Source organism: Nicotiana attenuata, unplaced genomic scaffold (genome assembly GCF_001879085.1).
Source record: "Nicotiana attenuata strain UT unplaced genomic scaffold, NIATTr2, whole genome shotgun sequence".
In the NCBI taxonomy this organism is placed as follows: domain Eukaryota; kingdom Viridiplantae; phylum Streptophyta; class Magnoliopsida; order Solanales; family Solanaceae; genus Nicotiana; species Nicotiana attenuata.
The window spans coordinates 283,216-304,027 of record NW_017671103.1 but is presented as its reverse complement, the minus strand read 5'-3'; the positions used below and the strand labels follow the sequence as shown (position 1 = coordinate 304,027).

Genomic DNA, 20,812 nt, shown 5'->3' with positions numbered 1-20,812 from the left:
TATACATATATATATATGTTCCTAAGGTTATGGGTAACAACTTTCTTCAAAAATTTCCGGAATTCGAGCATGTTGGCTCAGGGGTGAATTTTAAGAATCTTGTGATTTGGGTTGGGTAATCATTTTAATAGCGGGGATATAAACTTTTGAGCATAGATTGATCAATTTACGTAATGTTTGACTAGTTTTGAGTCGTTTGACATCAAATTTGGAGGTTCGAGTGCATTCTTGAATTGGGAAGTAGGCCTTGAGTTGAGGTAAGTCTCTTTTCTAACCTTGTAAGAGGAAAATTTCCCCATAGGTGAACTTAATTAATATGTGTTTATTTGTGGAGGCTACGTACGCACGAAGTGATGAGAGTCCGTATGTAGCTACTAATCCTGTTTATGTCCGGGTAGTTTTAGGTCTATACCATGCTTTGTAGACACCGTTATTTGATTATATTTGTTAATTGTAACAAATGAAATTAAGTTGAGGATTTCCAAGGATTTAAAAAAGTTCAAGTTGAATTGTCTTTATTTTGAAAAAGAATCAAGGAAGGATTATGATTTTTGATAAATGTATATTTGACCGTGTCGCACGTATGATTCGCGAGCGGGGTAATTAGATGCATTTATGGTTCGGGCCGTTCGACCCTCGGCAGTGCATAATTTACATTTATGTTGGATCTGGCCGAACGTCCTCGGTGGAATTCGTATGTGATAATAGAACTGGAAGTCCTTTTTGTAACTTGTATAAATTCATTGTTTGAGAGATCATTGTTTTAAATGAAGGAAGTGTTTTGGGTTCTTAAATATGATGAAAGAATTGTTCAGTTATTTCGTGTTGTGAGTTTTATTGTCATCTCTATATATCATGCTTAATTAGAATTTCATATTATTATATTGCTGGCCTTAGTAAGTGTCGGAGTTGACCCCTCGTCACTACTTCTTCGAGATTAGACTAGATACTTACTAAGTACATATTTTCAAGTACTCACGCTACACTTCTGAACTTAATTGTACAAGATTTGAGGCAAGTGCATCTGGTCACTAGTCCGGCTCGTAGATTTGATCCCCATTTCGAGACTTCATGGTGAGCCGCCTTCTAAGTCGTTCTGCAGCAGCTGAAGTCTTCTTTATGTTATGTTTTTCTGTCTATTTCCTTTCAGATAGTGGACTAGTATTCTTTTGTACATTCTACTAGAACGCCCACATACTTGTGACACCAGGTCTTGGCACACACTAGTAGACTTATGATTTTGGATTTGTTTACATGATTACGATTTGTACTCATTGCTTCCGTTGTTTAATTATGTTACATTTGCAAATTTCTAAATCCTTTTTAATAAACGAGGAAATGTTATCCACTTAATAAGTTATTTAAAAATAGAAAACCACAAGATTGATTTGTGTTGGCTTGCCTAACAATGGCGTTGGACGCCATCACGGCCTATAAATTGGAATTAGGTCGTGACAATGTTGGAACTCGTCGTATATTATGCTGTTTTTTAATTAGTTTGTTGACTTCTAGTCCAGTGTAGTTTGCTGGAGTTATTGTCATGTAATTCAAAATTTGGTTCCAGTATATTATATTGGAAGTCTGATCTCTGAAGGCTTGGCGTCCAATATAAATATATTATACTGAAGTTCTTCTTATTTATGATAACTTGTTTTTAATGATAATTGGTATTTGTTTTTTTATATGTTGTATTTGATTATGATTTTTCATTCTACTCAAGTATTTTTTTCTGGAATTTTATTTTTTCTAATAAATTTAGTTCTAGTATAATATTCTGGAAGTCTGATCTCTAAAGGCTTGTTGTCCAGTATTTTATACTGGATGAGTATTATAATTTGTTCTTGACATTTAGCTATTTAATGACATCCTGCATTTAATATTCACAAATAATTTATTCTTAGTATCCAGCAATTTATTCAGGACATTGAGATGTGTTTTTCTAGTTTGAATCAAAGATACTTCAATATTATATGTTGGATATTTTCTAGTTTCCCCATATATATTCAAAAAGGTACAATATATTATACTGGTATTTTTAGACTTTTAATACCGCTTTTCAAACTATTTTCATATGAAGTTCCAGTATTAAATTCATCATAAATTTAGACATCTAATCACTTCCTGCATTTTATTTTTTAACAAATGATTCATTCTTAGTATCCAGCTTTTTCTGGTTTGAATCAAAGATACCTCCAATATTATATGTCGGAGAGTTTATAGTTTTGTCACGACCCAAAATCCAACTAGTCGTGATGGCACCTAACGCAACTCGCTAGATAAGCCAATTAACAACTATCCAATCCTAATGAAATTTAATAAGGCAAATAAGTAAGAAAATCTGTGAATCTTATACATTTCCAAAGAACTGGCAGTACAAATCATGAGCTTCTAAGATTAGAATTTACAAAGCTGGTATGAAATAAATACATCATCTGTTCGAAATGTACATAAACAGATTTTTACAATCTAAGGCTACCATGAACAAGAGGCAGCTACAACCGGAACGCATGTTCGCCTTTAATTCCAGCTCTCGTCAATCACAGCAACATCAACAGCCAACATCTACACGCAAGGTGAAAAAGTGTAGTATGAGTAGAACCGACCCCACGTACTCAATGAGTAACAAATCTAAACTTAGGTTGAAAGTAGTAACGAGCTGGAAAAAAGGTCGGGTCCAACACAAATAGCCAACAACAGTTCATAACAACGTAAAGTAGTAATAAAAGAAGTAACTCAGAGATAAAATGCTCAGCTTAATCATGGTTCCCGAAAATAGTTCCGCTTTTCAAGTATATCAGTGAAAACCCAAGTCTTTTACCGAAATTGCCAAAAATATGAGTAAGTTTGAAAGCTAAAAATTTTTTCAAAAACTTTCCACGGTAAATATTTTATTTTCAAATAGCATGAGAAAAATACATCTCTATGCCTATATGTCAATATATGTGAGAAGTCATGAATGACGTGATACCGTACAACATGAGGAAAAATGCATCTCTATGCCTGTATGTCATATGTGCATGTCAATGCCATGTACCTCAGAGATGAACTCGTGTACTCACACTCTCAGAGTACTCAATCTCACCGTCTCACATTTTCCACTTAACATGCTCAATCACTCAGTACTATATATGGCCAATCCAGCCCAGGGAAGATCTATCTCGAATATACATAGCAACTGTCAGTCAGTCACTCAGTACTGTATAAGGCCGACGCAGCCTAGGGAAGATCCATCCCCAAATATAAATGCTTCAGACAAGATCCATATCCAGGCACTACTAGAATTCCGATAAAAAGCGACCAGCAAAAGCGACCAACGTTGGTCGCTTATTGGCCAAAAAGCGACCAAAAAGCGACCAACCACGCCTGGTCGATATTAAGCTGGTCCCTTTACCTTAGGGACCAAAGTTGGTCGCTAAATAGCGACCAACGTTGGTCTCCCAGGTAAAAGGACCAAATTTTCCGGGCAAAGCATATAGCGACCAACTTTGGTCGCTCAAATATTTTAATATTATATATTTGGCGACCAAAGTTGGTCTCCAGATATAAATAACGTTTTATTTTTATTTATTTTTAATCATATTAAGCGACAAACTTTGGTCACTATATTAATAAATGTTATAATTTTTTATTTAATGGACGACCAATATTGGTCGCCAATGGCAAGAATTAATTTTTTTTTTTAACTATAAGCGACCAACCTTGGTCGCAAAATTACCAGAAAATTATTATTTTTTTTAAGTGAATAGCGACCAACCGGACACCAAAGTTGGTCGCTTTTTTGGTATATTTTTGGCAGAAACTGCCTGTTTTGGCTGCTACACCACCTGCCAGCTTATACCAAATATCCTAAACAGGCATTTTATGCCAGCAACAACAACAACAACAACAACACTAAAACGCAACAAAATATAAAGATCAATAGAACTAAAACATTAAGCTAACAAAACTAAGTTAANGTTATTTAAGACCTATAAGCATGCTTGCCTAATGAAAAGTGGATACGCAAGATTCAGAAAGGCCTATAGGCATATTTTCTATATGCATATGCAGAATTCTAATTTCGAATAATTGAAAGAATGCAGGATTCCTATAGACATGGTATCTATATGAGAGAATGCAGAATTCGTATAGACATGGTATCTATATGAGAGTGCAGAAATCAGAAATTCCTATAGGCAAGTTATCTTATTTATGAGAGTGCATAAATCAGAAATTCCTATAGGCAGGTTATCTATATGAAAGTGCAGAAATACAAAATTCCTATAGGCAGGTTATCCTACCCTTCTGCATAATGGTTACCCTTCTTCTTTTCACTAGCCATCCCGAGTAGTTTTAATTAAAAAGTTATTACAGCTTAAGAAAAAGTAAAGTAAAGAGAAAATACATCATAAATTAAAAAGTACAACCAAGGAGAACCTGATTCAGACTTCCTGCCTGAAGTATGAAAGTAAACCAACTCCAAGATATCATATTTCAAAGCTTTCTCCCATTTGGATGTGTCAGAGTTCCCTAAGAGTCTCATATGAACTCCGGGCAGTGCTCACACCCAAATGCATCACCAGATTAAGACATAGTACAGTGTGGAAGGGCCATCCCTCAAGTGTCCAAGTTCAGAGGGAACTCAAGGTCCCAAGNTAAATGTTATAATTTTTATTATTGGGCGACCAATATTGGTCTCCAATGGAAAGAATTAATTTTTTTTAACTATAAGCGACCAACCTTGGTCGCAAAATTACTAGAATTTTTTTTAAGTGAATAGCGACCAACTGGACACCAAAGTTGGTCGCTTTTTTGGTATATTTTTGGCAGAAACTGCCTGTTTTGGCTGCTACACTACCTGCCAGCTTATTCAAATATCCTAAACAGGCATTTTATGCCAACAACAACAACAACAACAACAACAAGAACAACACTAAAACGCAACAAAATATAAAGATCAATAGAACTAAAACATTAAGCTAACAAAACTAAGTTAACGTTTATTACAAGCTCATTCGAAAACTAGTTCTATTGTCTAGTTCAAAGTATATAAAGTACTCAATGAGTGTTATTTTAGCATCCTCGTTCGAAAGTTGGATTGCCTCGGCCGACTCGTTAGGTGGCTGACTTCGTATGAATTCCCCCACATCAGCTCTGAAGCGAACCTATAAGAAAAATTATATTGAATTAATATTTCAAAATTTATATAAAAGTAAATCAAAATACTTAATGATAAGTAAAAAACTTACATGTATAGTCGAGGCTCGACCCTCAACCCACCTTTCTGAATCAGTCTCTTTCTTCTTCTTTACAATACGAGTTTCATTGAATAGCTCATCTTGCTTCATTAGCACCATAAAGCTGTCCGGTGGCTTTGGTGATTATCCTCATGGTACTATTACTCGGGATGAACTTGGATACAGAGAATAACTTGGATACAGTAGCTGACAGGGTGTGTCTTTTGATCAATTGTTGTTCTCGTTAGTGACAATGATGTTGAGACTGCAATGACATGTGTTTTAACTAGAGATGGTATAGGCAGGAATTTTAACATTTCCTAAGTAGATAAAAGAAAGATTATAGAGGAATTCTCTACTTCATTTTCCAAGGAGAGAAGAAGTTTAATTGAGAGTGACAAGGGTGATGGTGATGGAATGTTTTCCGTTGGTCATGGCAGTTCCCATAAAACGGGGATCATAAGACTCTATGATGACAGAGATTATAGGAAGTTTTGTTCTCAACTTTCTTCCAAGTCTGATCCGTACAAGCTTAATGGGATATTGGTGATATATTCTTCTGAATCCGAAGAATATATCACCAATATCACACTAAGCTTGTACGGATCAGACTTGGAAGAAAGTTAAGAACAAAACTTCCTATAATCTCTGTCATCATAGAGTCTTATGATCCCCGTTTTATGGGAACTGCCATGACCAACGGATAACATTGCATCACCATCAACCTTGTCACTCCCAATTAAACTCCTTTTCCTCTTGGAAATTGAAGTATAGAATTCCTCTATTACCTCTTCTTTTATCTACTTAGGAAATGTTAAACTCCTACCTACACCATAACTATTTGAAACACATGTCCTTGCCTTCTCATCATCGTTGTCGCTAATGAGAAGAACAATTAAAGGCACACTCTGCCAGGTACTGTATCTTAGTTATTCTTGGTGGAAGTTCCATTGCATGTCTAATATTACCATCAACCCCTTCTACAAAATCCTCCTGCAATCTAAAATTCCAATACATAAACCAAAATTTTAATTCATATCTAAAGGTTCAACTCATATCCAAAAAAAAATTCAATTTATAATCTAAAATTCCAATTCATAAACAAAAATTCCAATTCATATCCTAAAGGTTCAAGTCATATCCTAAAGGTTCTAGTCATATCCTAAACTTTCAAGTCATATCCTAAAAGTCCATATCCTAAAGGTTCAACTCATATCCACAAAAGTTCAAGTCATATACTGAAATTTTAATTTATAATCTAAAATTCCAATACATTACCAAAATTTCAATTCATATCCTAAAGGTTCAACTCATATCCACAAAGTTCAAGTCATATCCTAAAATTTCAATTTATAAACTAAAATTCCAATACATAAACCAAAATCTCAATTCATAAACTAAAAGTCCAATTCACATCCTAAAGGTTCAACTCATATCCACAAAAGTTCAAGTCATATCCTAAAATTTTAATTTATAAACAAAAATTCCAATACATAAACCAAAATCTCAATTCATAAACTAAAAGTCCAATTCATATCCTAAAGGTTCAACTCATATCCACAAAAGTTCAAGTCATATCCTGGAATTTCAATTTATAATCTAAAATTCCAATACATAAACCAAAATTTCAATTCATATCCTAAAGGTTCAAATCATATCCACAAAAGTTCAAGTCATATCCTAAAATTTCAATTTATAAACGAAAATTCCAATACATAAACCAAAATCTCAATTCATAAACTAAAAGTCCAATTCATATCCTAAAGGTTCAACTCATATCCACAAAAGTTCAAGTCATATCCTGAAATTTCAATTTATAATCTAAAATTCCAATACATAAACCAAAATTTCAATTCATATCCTAAAGGTTCAACTCATATCCACAAAAGTTCAAGTCATATCCTAAAATTTCAATTTATAAACTAAAATTCCAGTACATAAACCAAAATCTCAATTCATAAACTAAAAGTCCAATTCATATCCTAAAGGTTCAACTCATATCCATAAAAGTTCAAGTCATATCCTAAAATTTCAATTCATAAACAATCAGTATAGTATGAATAGTTTTATACTATTACCATGCTGACCAATCTAGATAAATCTTCTAATTGTTCTTTGTGAAAATTAAGTTTTTCCGAAATGAGGATATGAGTATGCCAAGATACTTCAATCTAAGCTTAAGTATGTAGTTATATATGTGTAACATGCCCAATAATGTAATGGGTTAAGTGTTTTATTTATAAATATAAGGGGTGTATTCTCAAATTAATAACTCCTAACTTCCAAAGATAAATTTATTAATTATCTATCATTTAATTAAACGGATTTTAGATTGGCTACCATATTCCATCTAATCAAGAACAAAAGAAATATCAATTGTTCTCACTGGCCATTCCTTTTCTGAAAGAAATATCAATTGTTCTTCTACAAGTTAAGTCTGCACCTTCATTTTTTTGTGTTAATATCAATTTGTTTGTTGATACTGCAATACTACTGCATTATCATATTAAAATTATTCTTCGTGTTTCAATTTTGTGATAAAGTAGAAAAGTTCTATTTAGGAAAATCTGCATGAGTCAAACAATGAAATAAAATAAATGTCAAGATAATCAGATCTAGATTCTAATCCTCACAAGAACTATATTCTAATTTGACCCAACCATAACAAGACTTAACATAAACCCTAAAAATTTATGGTTTCTTCTCTTTAACCCATTTTCCCCCAAATTAGTAGGTAAAACTAATTATTTTAGCTACTAATAATTATCCTAGATTTAATTTAGCTAAGAACAATTAATTTTTACAAATCAAACTACAAAGAATTAAAATAAATCTGTGTATTTCGAAAAAATAACGAAAGGAGAGAGAAACCTACCTGGACAGTGAAGGACACCGGCGGTGGAGCGGCTGCTGCCTCCGGCGGGTGGAGGGTGGAGGGGGACGGCAGCGTTGATGGAGGGAGACGGAAGGGGATGGGGAGTTTGGGTGTGAGAGAGAGAAGAGAGAGAAAAAAATAAGAGAATATGAGGGGAAACCCGTTTTTTAGCTACTGTATTTACAGAAAGCGACCAACCTTGGTCGCTATTTTTGGTAGCCAAAATGTATTGACTATTTTGACCAAAATAGCGACCAAAATTGGTCGCTAAGTTCTGACTGTTTGACCAGAATAGCGAAGAACATTGGTCGCTATATCTAAAAAAAATTAAATTACTTTTAATTTAATTTAATATTATATATATATATATATATATATATATATATATGTATATATACAAGCCATATATATAAGCTATATATATTAGTGCATAGTACAACGTAAGTATATATATTACACATATATATAAAAGCTATATTGATATAATATTACCTAATACGCTTATACTTAGTGCATAGTACAGCGTAACTATATATATTATACATATATATATAAGCCATATTCGATATAATATTACCTAATACGCTTATACTTAGTGCATAGTACAGCGTAACTATATATATTATATATATATATATATGCCATATTCGATACAATATTACCTAATACGCTTATACTTAGTGCATAGTACAGCGTAACTATATATATTATACATATATATATAAGCTATATTGATATAATATTACCTAATACGCTTATACTTAGTGCATAGTACAGCGTAACTATATATATTACATATATATAAGCCATATTCGATATAATATTACCTAATACGCTTATACTTAGTGCATAGTACAGCGTAACTATATATATTACATATATATAAGCCATATTCGATATAATATTACCTAATACGCTTATACTTAGTGCATAGTACAGCGTAACTATATATATTACATATATATATATATATATATGCCATATTCGATATAATATTACCTAATACGCTTATACTTAGTGCATAGTACAACGTAACTATATATATTATACATATATATATAAGCCATATTCGATATAATATTACCTAATACGCTTATACTTAGTGCATAGTACAGCGTGACTATATATATTACATATATATATATATGCCATATTCGATATAATATTACCTAATACGCTTATACTTAGTGCATAGTACAGCGTAAGTATATATATTACATATATATAAGCCATATTCGATATAATATTACCTAATACGCTTATACTTAGTGCATAGTACAGCGTAAGTATATATATTACATATATATAAGCCATATTCGATATAATATTACCTAATACGCTTATACTTAGTGCATAGTACAGCGTAAGTATATATATGTGCATAGTACAGCGTAACTATATATATTACATATATATATGCCATATTCGATATAATATTACCTAATACGCTTATACTTAGTGCATAGTACAACGTAAGTATATATATTATACATATATATATATATAAGCTATATTGATATAATATTACCTAATACGCTTATACTTAGTGCATAGTACAGCGTATCTATATATATTACATATATATAAGCCATATTCGATATAATATTACCTAATACGCTTATACTTAGTGCATAGTATAGCGTAAGTATATATATTACATATATATAAGCCATATTCGATATAATATTACCTAATACGCTTATACTTAGTGCATAGTACAGCGTAACTATATATATTACATATATATAAGCCATATTCGATATAATATTACCTAATACGCTTATACTTAGTGCATAGCATGTTAGAGTATATTTTAGTCTATTCATCCCTTGTGTTACAAAAGTGTTAACGGCTTACATTTATATTATTTAGATAGTAAATACAAAAGTAATTTTTAATTTTGACCATTGTTGACCTGAAAAGAGACCAACTTTGGTCGCTAATTATACTTAAATTTAAATTAGCGACCAAAGCTGGTCGCTAAATTTAAATCAGATTTATTTATATTTTATATAATATTTAAAATAATAATATAATTGTTAAACGGGTCCCATATTAGCGTCCAAAGTTGGTCTCTATTTTATAAGCGACCAACTTTGGTCGCTAACTTTGAATTATATTTATTTATATTTTATAATTTTTTTTAAATAATAATATAATTATTAAAATTTTATAACAGGGTCCCATATTAGTGACCAAAGTTGGTCTCTATCTACTTACCCTTTAATTAGCGACCAACCTTGGTCGCTCATTTTAAATTATATTTATTTATATTTTATAATTTTTTTAAATAATATTATAATTATTAAAATTTAATAAGTGGGTCCCACAATAGCGACCAACGTTGGTCGCTAATCTCAGTATTTCTTTGACCAAGCAAGTCTGACCAGTCCGGTCAACATTTCGACGAAATTATTAACCAAATAGCGACCAACTTTGGTCGCTAATGTATTTAAAATAATTATTTTATTATTTTCTCCAATTTAGAGACCAACGTTGGTCGCTTTTCTTGACAGACCAACTTTGGTCGCTAAAGTTTGGTCGGTTTTTTCCGGAATTCTAGTAGTGAGGGAAGATCCACCCCTCAATATAAATCAACCACGCTCACTGAGGGTGTGTGCAGACTCCGGAGGGGCTCTCTCGGCCCAAGCACTATCGTAAATCAGTTAAACCCATTGCAGCGTGCAACCCGATCCCATAAACATAATCAATATAACATGTTGCGGCGTGCAGCCCGATCCCATAATATCACTCTCGCTCAGGCCCTCATCCTCACTCAGTCATAAATCTCTTAAGTATCTCGGGCTCATTGCCATAAAACTAGCCCAAAATAATGATATGATGTATCAATAAATGGTAACAGAGACTGAGATATGATATGCATATGAATGCGTATGACTGTGTATGTAAAGCAATGAAAGCAGATAACTCAACAGCAGAAATGACCTCAGTGGGTCCCAACAGGTTAAGCATGTAGCCTAGACATGGTTTCTAACATGAATCACAGCTCAATAGCTCAAGTACATAGAAATTTCATGGTTAGAGATAAGATAAGGTAGCTACACAATACCACAAGAATAACGGAGTCACAACTTACACGGTGCACGCCCACACGCCCGTGACCTAGCATGTGTGTCACCTAAACACCAAACACATAGCACATAATTCGGTGTTTCATACCCTCAGCACCAAGTTTAGAAGTGTTACTTACCTCGAACAAGCCAAATCCAATACCGAGCAAGCCAAACGATGTTCCAAAGATGCCATCCCGCGTGTACCAACCTCCGAACGGCTCAAAACTAGCCAAAAGCAACTCAAATACATCAAATAAAGCCCAAGAAAATAATTTCAAGCGATAAAGGTCGAATCCTTAATCAAAAGCCCAAAATCGGCCAAAAAGTCAAAACTTGGGCGCGCACCTCGGAACCCGACGAAACTCACAAAATCCGATAACTCGTTCAGTTACGAGTTCAACCGTACTAGTTTCACTCAAATCCGACTCCAAATCTATGTTCAAAACTCAAAAATTCACATTATGAAACTTTAGGCAGAAACCCCTCAATTTCTCTTCAAAATTCATCAACCAATTGCCAAAAGCTAAGATAGATTCATGAAATATAACCAAAACCGAGTAGAGAACACTTACCCCAATCCACATGGTGAAAATTGCTTCAAGAATCGCCTCAATCTGAGCTATGTAAAAATGGTCGAAACCCCCGAAATAGAGTACTTTATAATCTGCACATATATTCCTCTTACGCGAACGTGGGAAGTCCATCGCGTACGCGATGAACAAAATATGCTGCCACCAAAACTACTCTATGCGATCGCGAACAAGCCTCCGCTAACGCGAAGAACAACTCAGCAGCCTCTCATTAGATACTACGCGATCGCGGATTTAAACATGCGAACGCGGAACACACTGCTCCCACACTACACGAACGCGGCGGCACTTATGCGAACGCGTAGAAGAAACTCAGATTCCCAACTGCCATCTCTTGCCCTATGTTAACGCGTCCTACACCATGCGAACGCGAACAGTGACTAGCTCCAAGGTAGGCGATCACGTCCCTCTAATCGCGACCGCGATTAAGAAACTTCCAAGCTCCTGTTCTCCCTCTACGCGACCGCATCACATTTTTCGTGATCACAAAGACCAAATGAGACACCAGAAACCAGATTACACCCGCAATCAAACATGAAGGAAAAATGATCCGAAATCAATCCGAAACACGCCCGATCCCCTCGGGACCCTATTCGAATATGCCAACAAGTCCAATAATATAACACGGACCTACTCGAGGCCTCAAATCACACCTAACTACATCGAAACGACGAATCGCACCTCAATTTGAACTTGATGAACTTTGAACTTTTCAACTTTCAAAACTTGTGCCGAAATATAGCAAATCAATCTGGAATGAATCCAAATTTTGCATAAAAGTCCCAGATGACGTAACGAAGCTATTCTAATTCCAGAACCACAATCCAAATCCGATATCAAAAAGTCCACTCCCCGTTAGACTTTCAAAAAATTCAACTTTTGCCATTTCAAGCCAAATTCAACTATGAACCTCCAAATCACAATCTGGACACGCTCCTAAGTCCAAAATCACCCAACAGAGCTAACGGAACCATCAAAACTTCAATCCGAGGTCAAATACTAAAAAGTCAAACTTGGTCAATTCTTCCAATTTAAAGCTTCCTTGTTGAGAATCATTCTTCCAAATCAATTCCAAATAGTCTGAAAACCAAAACCTACGATTAACACAAGTCATAATACATCATACAATGCTACTCATGCCCGTAAACTACCGAGCAAGTGCAAATGCTCAAAACGACCGGTCGGCTCGTTACAAGTTTTCACATATCTAATCACAAATAGTCCAGTATATTATACTTGTACTAGTGTTAGAACCCGCGGGATGTGCGAATAATTTGACGGAATAGTTATCTTATAAAATTATGATCTAATATATCATATTATTTTAATAAATAATAGTTGTACTATTTTATTATTTAATGTAGTATACATAAATATAATAAAATTTATACAAAATCGAAGGATACAAAGCATTATAGTAATCAAATATATTGTTCTTGTGTATTCTTTATTAGATTAGCAAGTACTTAGTACGATACGTTTACGAATGTGATTTTTTATTAATTTGTCAATTGGCTTAATATTTTGATATTACTTCTCTTCTAGTAGAACATACGTATATATTTTCTTATTCTGGAAATATATATTTTTATACTTATGTTATACTGTTTAAAATTCTTCAATTGTCTAAATTTATCAATAATTTTCTTGAGTGTTATTTATTTATATTTTATTTATTATTAATTCAAAATATAAAATTATAAAATTATCTTTATCCACCTCTTTTCGTACATTCATTTTTATTATAATATTTGATTAGTTTTCTCATTTTATATTTACTGAAAATTTAAATAATATCATTTTTTACTAAATAATTTTGAATTCATCAAAAGTATAAAGAGATAAGCCTTTTATTATTTTTATAAAAAACGTACTAATATTTTTAATAATTAAAATGTGTTTTATATAATATATTATCTTATGTATAATATCCTAATAGTTTCTTTATATTATTATTTTTTTCATTATGAAATTATGAGTTCTATTTATTAACTAAACTTTCCTACATGAGAAATTTAATTAGTATATGTATTTTTAAGATATCATTTGCTTTTTTTTTTTTAGTATTTCTTCATTTTATGNTCCGGTTGATAGGTGAGATTTTGATCCGAGGGTCGGAATGGAATTCCGAGAGTTGCTGTAGCTTCGATATGTGATTTGTGATGTGTGGGCAAAATTTCAAGTCATTCGGACGCCGTTTGGTTGGGTTTTTGATCGAATGCGTGTTTCGAAAGTTTTTAAAGAACTTAGGCTTGAATCCGATGAGAATTGATGATTTTAGTGTTGTTAGATGCGTTTTGATGATTGGAACAAGTTTGGATAATGTTTTAAGACATGTACGTGCTTTTGGTTGGGGTCCCGGGGGCCTCGGGTGAGTTTCGGGGTGGTTTCGGACCATTTCTAGGCCATTTTTAACTGCTGGTTTTTGGCTACAGCAGTGTTCTATGCGATCGCGGGGAATTGGTCGCGATCGCGGTGAGTAAAATGTGAGAAATGTGCCAATGAATCGCGATCGCGGAAAGCCGTTCGCGATCACGGAGAAGAAATATCCTGTTGCGTTGATCCCACTTCGGAAGCTTATATCTCACAATATATAAGGAATTTGGAGATGATCTAAAAATGAAAATTGTAGCTCTTTGTGTCTAGTTTTCAGAAATGTAAATTAATTGGAATTTGAAGTTATGTACAAAAAGTTATGGTGGTTACACTATAGGCTGCCCGGGAAGGTCTCTAATACACAGGGTTGACTTTGAAAGCTTATATCTCGCAATGTATAAGGAGTCAGGAAATGAGCAACATATGAAATTATAGCTTTATGTGTCTAGTTTTCAGAATATCAAACCATTTGTAATTTGGAGTTGTGTGCAAAAACTTATGACCGTTATACTGGAGGCTGTCCGGAAGAGCTGGGAACTGTTCATCGCGATCGCGAAGCATTGACCGCGATCGCGAAGAGTAAATTTTGGGCTGGAAAAATTGTTCTCCGCGATCGCGAAGAGTAAATACCTAGGCAGAATGTTTTAAAACACGTCAGTCGCGATTTTGGGGTCATTTTACACCCATAATTGCTCGTTTTTGGAGATTCTTGAAGGAGATTAACGAGGGATTCAAGGGGGAACGTTTGGAGGTAAGTTTCTTGGACTCAAAACTCGTTTTTATTGTGAAATCCATCTAGGAAATCGTTGAATTTTTGCTAAAATGGAGGAATAGGGCTTGGAATTTTCAAAATTTTAAATTGGGATTTGAATGGTCAATTGTGGATGGATTTTGATGTTCTTAGTATGTATGAACTCGTGAGGAGATAAGGAATCCGGTGATGTGAATTTTGTAATTTTTCGAGAAGTGGGCCCGGGGCTCGGGTTTTGCCAACTTCGTGATTTTCGATGTTTTTCGAGTCTTTTCGATTGGGTTATGTTTCCTTAGCATATTGTGATGTATTCGCTCTGATTTTGGTTAGATTCGGCGCGCGTGGAGGCCGATTTGAGGGGAAAAGGCGTCGCGGGTTTGAGATTTCACCGGTTCGAGGTGAGTAATACTTGTAAATGATATCCTGAGGGTTTGAAACCCCGGATTTGCACACCATAGTGCTGTATTGTGGTGACTTGCACGCCAGGTATGAGCGTGGGGTAGAGCACCGTTGGGGATTGTGACTTGGTCCGTCCCGGTTGTTGGTTTTATTGCATAATTGACTGAAACTTATTTGATGCTATCATGATTTGGGTTGATTGCCATGTTTTGGGCTTCGTGCCGATTATTTGAATCCTTCAGGGATTGATATCACTGTTTTTGCATTACTTTGTATATTATTTGATCCCGGTCCAAGGTTTTACATACCGTTTCACAAACTTAGCCACCTTTCTAAGATTTGAAAACTTAAATTACTGACGTTTTGAGTTGAGAACTGTTATTTTACTATTGCCCAAGGGGCTTATGTGCATTTCTGGACTGAGGATGGATCGGGCTGTGCGCCGCAGCGGTGTGATATTGATATTGCGCTTGGGCTGTAGGAGCCCCTCCGGAGTCTGAACCCCCACAGTGAGCGCGGGTACCCAAATGGATCGGGCTGCGCGCCGCAGCGGTCATGTTCATTGCATTGCATTCATGCATTGGTTCCTGTTTGTACTGCGTGTCAATACATTCAGCACTCTCATATCATTGGCATCCATGCTACTTCTTGCACTGTTTGCCAGATACCCTGGTGTTATTTGTTGATGGAGTGCTGTGCCCGAGGGGCTGACTTATGTGCGGACTTGCACTATCTGATTACGTATTCACTTGCTTGACTGTTGGAAAAGGATATTTTCAAAAGAGGTTTTCAAAATGAGCCAGATATTTTCTAAAGGATTTTTCACGGTTTTATTGTTTTCTCAAAGGGTTGTACTGTCCTATATAGCATGATGGAGTGCGCTTACGTGATTTCTTGTCTCTCAGTTATTATTTACTCTTATTACCACTGCAGTCTCAACATTGGTGATATGAGAAGAATATATCACCAATATCTCATTAAGCTTGTACGGATCAGACTTGGAAGAAAGTTGAGAACAAAACTTCCTATAATCTCTGTCATCATAGAGTCTTATGATCCCCATTTTATGGGAACTGCCATGACCAACGGAAAACATTCCATCACCATCAACCTTGTCACTCCCAATTAAACTCCTTTTCCTCTTGGAAATGGAAGTATAGATCCTCTATTACCTCTTCTTTTATCTACTTAGGAAATGTTAAACTCCTACCTAAACCATAACTATTTGAAACACATGTTCTTGCCTTCTCATCATCGTTGTCGCTAATGAGAAGAACAATTAAAGGCACACTCTCCAGGTACTGTGTCTTAGTTATTCTTGGTGGAAGTTCCATTGCATGTCTAATATTACCATCAACCCCTTCTACAAAATCCTCCCGCAATCTAAAATTCCAATACATAAACCAAAATTTTAATTCATATCTAAAGGTTCAACTCATATCCAAAAAAATTTCAATTTATAATCTAAAATTCCAATTCATAAATAAAAATTCCAATTCATATCCTAAAGGTTCAAGTCATATCCCAAAGGTTCTAGTCATATCCTAAAATTTCAAGTCATATCCTAAAAGTTCATATCCTAAAGGTTCAACTCATATCCACAAAAGTTCAAGTCATATCCTGAAATTTTAATTTATAATCTAAAATTCCAATACATAAACCAAAATTTTCAATTCATATCCTAAAGGTTCAACTCATATCCACAAAAGTTCAAGTCATATCCTAAAATTTCAATTTATAAACTAAAATTCCAATACATAAACCAAAATCTCAATTCATAAACTAAAAGTCCAATTCATATCCTAAAGGTTCAACTCATATCCACAAAAGTTCAAGTCATATCCTAAAATTTCAATTTATAAACTAAAATTCCAATACATAAACCAAAATCTCAATTCATAAACTAAAAGTCCAATTCATATCCTAAAGGTTCAACTCATATCCACAAAAGTTCAAGTCATATCCTAAAATTTCAATTTATAATCTAAAATTCCAATACATAAACCAAAATTTCAATTCATATCCTAAAGGTTCAACTCATATCCACAAAAGTTCAAGTCATATCCTAAAATTTCAATTTATAAACTAAAATTCCAATACATAAACCAAAATCTCAATTCATAAACTAAAAGTCCAATTCATATCCTAAAGGTTCAACTCATATCCACAAAAGTTCAAGTCATATCCTGAAATTTCAATTTATAATCTAAAATTCCAATACATAAACCAAAATTTCAATTCATATCCTAAAGGTTAAACTTATATCCACAAAAGTTCAAGTCATATCCTAAAATTATAATTTATAAACTAAAATGCCAATACATAAACCAAAATCTCAATTCATAAACTAAAAGTCCAATTCATATCCTAAAGGTTCAACTCATATCCACAAAAGTTCAAGTCATATCCTGAAATTTTAATTTATAATCTAAAATTCCAATACATAGACCAAAATTTCAATTGATATCCTAAAGGTTCAACTCATATCCACAAAAGTTCAAGTCATATACTAAAATTTCAATTTATAAACTAAAATTCCAATACATAAACCAAAATCTCAATTCATAAACTAAAAGTCCAATTCATATCCTAAAGGTTCAACTCATATCCACAAAAGTTCAAGTCATATCCTAAAATTTCAATTTATAAACTAAAATTCTAATACATAAACCAAAATCTCAATTCATAAACTAAAAGTCGAATTCATATCCTAAAGGTTCAACTCATATCCACAAAAGTTCAAGTCATATCCTAAAATTTCAATTTATAATCTAAAATCCCGATACATAAACCAAAATTTCAATTCATATCCTAAGTATGTAGTTATATATGTGTAATATGCCCAATAATGTAATGGGTTAAGTGTTTTATTTATAAATATAAGGGGTGTATTCTCAAATTAATAACTCCTAACTTCCAAAGATAAATTTATTAATTATCTATCATTTAATTAAACGGATTTTAGATTGGCTACCATATTCCATCTAATCAAGAACAAAAGAAATATCAATTGTTCTCACTGGCCATTCCTTTTCTGAAAGAAATATCAATTGTTCTTTGATCACGCCCAACTATGCCTTATAAAAAGGACAATGCGGTCGTTGCAAATATAATCCGGTTTACAAGTCTGGAGTCGAATCCCACAGAGAACTAAGGTTTAGCTACAACTGTTCACTATCACCAAGAAGACAAGCTTGAACAATTCCTAACTTATAGATATTAAGATTCTTCTGTTTAACTAATTAACTAGCAAATTAAAATAGTAAATTAACAACTAACGATACTGAGGGTTAGAGAAAAGATTAAGGAGGTCTAGAGTTATGATTTTCCCAATTGTCGGAATCCTTCCCGCTATATCTTCTATAATTTCGCTCAAGTATTCTCTACCGATCATGAGCACTCTTATTACCGTAAATCTCTCCCGAGTAATTACGACAATTTACTAGACGCACTCTCCCGAGCTATGCTAGCTGGCTTTAAATACAGCTCACTTCAGATCGCACCCAAGGCTTCGTTATCCCTAATCCCACCTTTAAACCCTCGGTTATTGATCCCTCATATACTCTGGGAGTGGTGTTGTTCAACAATTACCTAAATATGCACTCTCTTCCGAGTTATGCATACTAAATAGGCACAGCTAATTGAGAGCTCTTCAACCAACCACAATATAAACGTAGTTGAACAAATAGAGAAAAGCTATGGCTCAATTATATAAAAACATAACAAGAATTTATCCTACAAAAGGTTCTATCAAAACTCTAGATAACAAATTAGCTATTCATAATAGTATGTGAAACTACAATACTAAAAGTCATAACCAACAATGAAAAAAATAGGAAGAGGGAGGAAAAACTCGTAGAAGAATTCTCCGCCTTGCTCCCAATGTGTTCTTGCCTCCTTAGGTCGAATCTATGTCTCAAAATATGTCCCCTCTCTTCAAAATAGGTTTAGGACCCCTTTTATACAAGTTGGAATAGTGTAGGGCCGAAATAAACTTGTCCCGAGCGAAATAGGACTTCTTTTTGACGCCTGGAGGGGCGCGGCCGGGGTCAAAACGCGGTAGGACCGCGGCCAGACAAGCTCTCTGATTTCTGCCGCGGTCAGTTCCGCGGTCGCGGTTTCGACCGCATTATTTACCCTGTTCCGTTTGGAATTTGGAAAAACGTAAAACATGAAAGTTGTAGCCCTTTGAATTAGCTTTCCAACCATATATTGTGAAGTCCAAATGGAGTTCTGAGCAAAAGGTTATGTCTATTTTACTAGACATTGCACAATATGCCTCCTCAAGTCTTCTTTCGTACTTAATTATCAAATTTTACCCCCGAACACGATCCCGGCTTAATTCCTTGAGCTTTTACTCAGACTTCAAAGCTTCAAATCACTTAAATTCATTCCATAACATCTATATAGCTCGGAATCACACCTACAAGGCATAAAACACACAATTAGTGCAAAACACTAGCGATTAAAGCACAAACTCAATTAAAGTGCAATAAATTCGAGTGTAATAAGCGACTAAAATATGCAATTATAGCCTATCATCATTCTTCTACAAGTTAAGTCTGCACCTTCATTTTTTTGTGTTAATATCAATTTGTTTGTTGATACTGCAATACTACTGCATTATCATATTAAAATTATTCTTCGTGTTTCAATTTTGTGATAAAGTAGAAAAGTTCTATTTAGGAAAATCTACATGAGTCAAACAATGAAATAAAATAAATATCAAGATAATCAGATCTAGATTCTAATCCTCACAAGAACTATATTCTAATTTTGACCCAACCATAACAAGACTTAACATAAACCCTAAAAATTTAGGGTTTCTTCTCTTCAACCCATTTTTCCCCAAATTAGTAGGTAAAACTAATTATTTTAGCTACTAATAATTATCCTACATTTAATTTAGCTAAGAACAATTAATTTTTACAAATCAAACTACAAAGAATTAAATTAAATCTGTGTATTTCGAAAAAAAATAAGGAAAGGAGAGAGAAACCTACCTAGACAGTGAAGGACACCGACGGTGGAGCTGCTGCTGCCTCCGGCGGGTGGAGGGTGGAGGGGGACGGCGGCGTCGATGGAGGGAGACGGAAGGGGATGGGGAGTTTGGGTGTGAGAGAGAGAAGAAAAGAGAAAAAAAATAAGAGAATATGAGGGGAAACCCGTTTTTTAGCTACTGTATTTACAGAAAGCGACCAACCTTGGTCGCTATTTTTGGTAGCCAAAATGTATTGACTATTTTGACTAAAATAGCGACCAACATTGGTCGCTAAGTTCTGACCGTTTGACCAGAATAGCGACCAACATTTGTCGCTATATCTAAAAAAAATTAAATTACTTTTAATTTAATTTAATATATATATATATATATATATATATATATATATATATATAAGCCATATATATAAGCCATATTCGATATAATATTACCTAATACGCTTATACTTAGTGCATAGTACAGCGTAAGTATATATATTATACATATATATATAAGCTATATTGATATAATATTACCTAATACGCTTCTT

The 20,812-nt window shown here is 33.9% G+C and overlaps 1 protein-coding gene across 1 annotated transcript in view; it reads left to right on the top strand.

The window, feature by feature from the left end:
- Positions 1 to 20,812, top strand: part of LOC109205949 (probable mitochondrial intermediate peptidase, mitochondrial) — a 34,275-nt gene that overhangs the window by 2,594 nt on the left and 10,869 nt on the right. The gene's annotated exons all lie outside the window — the stretch shown is intronic.